Consider the following 3,413-nt stretch of genomic DNA (forward strand, 5'->3'; position numbering starts at 1 on the left):
GCAGTCCCCCCACCAGTAAGGGGCAGCGCTGGGACTTGCAGAGCTCACAATCAGTCCACGGAAAGAGAGAGAAGGAAGACATCATGTGACGTGGGGATCCCATGTTACACGGCGACACACATGAGTGACACGCTCCAAACATAACATGACAAGCAGCATGGAAATATGAGCTCAGCGCACGTGCGGCAGTGACAACGTATTAACCCTTCACTGCGGGGACACGGGGAGGGTGACCTGGGGAGAGGTACATGTATGTCGGATGACACGAGAATACATATATAAAGGAAGGAAGATCCCCGTCACATGATCACATTGAGGGGCTCTCATCAGATGTGGAGCAGCTGTACGCGACAACCAATCAGCTTCTCTCTCCGGGCCTCGTTCTCGCCAGCCGTATTAGACGGAACGCACAAGGACCGCACTGCGGCCGGCTCACTTTGATATGGGGCGGGGAGGGGGCGTGGCATTGAAGTGAATGGCACCGTAGCCACGCCCCCCGGGCCTCAATGTGATCGGCCGCACGGGAATGCTTGCAGCATTGTTTGTGACCGGACCGCAGGCGTTGATGTGCCATGCGTTCCCGTGCGGCCGGAGGGCGTGGCTACCGTGCCATTCACTCCAATGCCACGCCCCCTCCCGGAGGCCCGGAGAGAGAAGCTGATTGGTTGTCGTGTACGGCTGCTCCAGATCTGATGAGAGCCCCTCAATGTGATCATGTGACCTCTGAGGATTGTTCTGGAGTCAGGAATGTACACAGACAGGTGGCGTGTAGATGGCGTGTAGCGTGTCCTATGTTGCTGCGTTTGTACACCGTGCAGACAATGTATAGAACTCGACCCGTGATGAGGGAAACTCCGCTCTGTAATGTCTACTCCCTGCACTGGGCAAGACCCGGAGGGGCCCCCAGTGTACAGAGCGCTAGAGGGGCCCCCCAGTGTACAGAGCGCTAGAGGGCCCCCCCCCCAGTGACCCCCCAGTGTACAGAGCGCTAGAGGGGCCCCCCCAGTGTACAGAGCGCTGAGGTGACAGGGGGAGGTTGCTGTGCTGTTCCCTCCTCAGGTGTGCACACTGATAACCTGCAGCATGTTCCAGGTGTGATAATCAGAGCTCAGCAGTGTGGAGGCTCCTCCCCCCCCCGTGTCAGTGTGGACAGTATACATGGCCCCGGTATATGGGGGTGACATGGAGGAGTACACTGGTCATAGTATACATGGCCCCGGTATATGGGGGTGACATGGCGGAGTACACTGAATACAGGTAGCGGAGGTGTCTCGGGGTACACGTGTAGTATGAGCAGAATGTTCAGGTCATACAACACAGATACAGTATATACCGTGTCTGGTCTGGACTCCTCTATAGGAGCCGTGTACACAGACGAGGAGAATCCCGGACTGATGACAATCTACAAATCACCTCCTCTGTATACCATGTACATAGGTGACTGTATATACCATGTATACCACTGATAGTATATATACCATGTACATAGGTGACTGTATATACCATGTATACCACTGATAGTATATATACAATGTATACCACTGATAGTATATATACCATGTACATAGGTGACTGTATATACCATGTATACCACTGATAGTATATATACCATGTACATAGGTGACTGTATATACCATGTATACCACTGATAGTATATATACAATGTATACCACTGATAGTATATATACCATGTACATAGGTGACTGTATATACCATGTATACCACTGATAGTATATATACCATGTACATAGGTGACTGTATATACCATGTATACCACTGATAGTATATATACAATGTATACCACTGATAGTATATATACCATGTACATAGGTGACTGTATATACCATGTATACCACTGATAGTATATATACCATGTACATAGGTGACTGTATATACCATGTATACCACTGATAGTATATATACCATGTATACCACTGATAGTATATATACCATGTATACCACTGATAGTATATATACCATGTATACCACTGATAGTATATATACCATGTATACCACTGATAGTATATATACAATGTATACCACTGATAGTATATATACCATGTATACCACTGATAGTATATATACAATGTATACCACTGATAGTATATATACAATGTATACAGGTGACTCGGTGAAGTACAGACAGATGAAGGTTCGCTATATACATGGTATATACAGTGCACACATAATAGTATATACATTGTATACAGGTGACAGTATATAAAGTGTATACACAGTGTGTCCAAGTAACATAAGTATATACTGTATACAGGTGAGCTGACAATACACATACCATGTATCCAGGTGACACAGTATACATAGTATACAGGTGACACAGTATACATAGTATACAGGTGACACAGTATACATACATAGTATACAGGTGACACAGTATATATACATAGTATACAGGTGACACAGTGTATATATACATAGTATACAGATGAGGTGACACAGTATATACATAGTATACAGGTGACACGGTATATACATAGTAGTATACAGGTGACACAGTATACATACATAGTATACAGGTGACACAGTATACATACATAGTATACAGGTGACACAGTATACATACATAGTATACAGGTGACACAGTATATATACATAGTATACAGGTGACACAGTATATACATAGTATACAGGTGACACAGTATACATACATAGTATACAGGTGACACAGTATACATACATAGTATACAGGTGACACAGTATATACATAGTATACAGGTGACACAGTATACATACATAGTATACAGGTGACACAGTATATACATAGTATACAGGTGACACAGTATATATACATAGTATACAGGTGACACAGTATATATACATAGTATACAGGTGACACAGTATATATACATAGTATACAGGTGACACAGTATACATACATAGTATACAGGTGACACAGTATATATACATAGTATACAGGTGACACAGTATACATACATAGTATACAGGTGACACAGTATATATACATAGTAGTATACAGGTGAGGTGACACGGTGTATATACATAGTAGTATACAGGTGACACAGTATATATACATAGTAGTATACAGGTGACACGGTGTATATACATAGTAGTATACAGGTGACACAGTATATATACATAGTAGTATACAGGTGAGGTGACACGGTGTATATACATAGTAGTATACAGGTGACACAGTATATATACATAGTAGTATACAGGTGACACGGTGTATATACATAGTAGTATACAGGTGACATATACACAGTGTGTGGAGGTGAGCGGAGTGTCGGGGGCGGGCGGTCGGGCGGCTCTTACCAGATGAAGTCGGTGCAGTGGGAGCAGAAGGTCGGCTGCTTGAAGAACCGGGGGATAAATTTGTGGTTCTTCACCTCGTACACGTTCTTCTGGCGGAGCGCCCCTTTCCGGGCGAAGCG

The sequence above is a fragment of the Nanorana parkeri genome, unplaced genomic scaffold (assembly GCF_000935625.1).
Source record: "Nanorana parkeri isolate BGI_ZX_2015 unplaced genomic scaffold, ASM93562v1 scaffold2279, whole genome shotgun sequence".
Taxonomy (NCBI): domain Eukaryota; kingdom Metazoa; phylum Chordata; class Amphibia; order Anura; family Dicroglossidae; genus Nanorana; species Nanorana parkeri.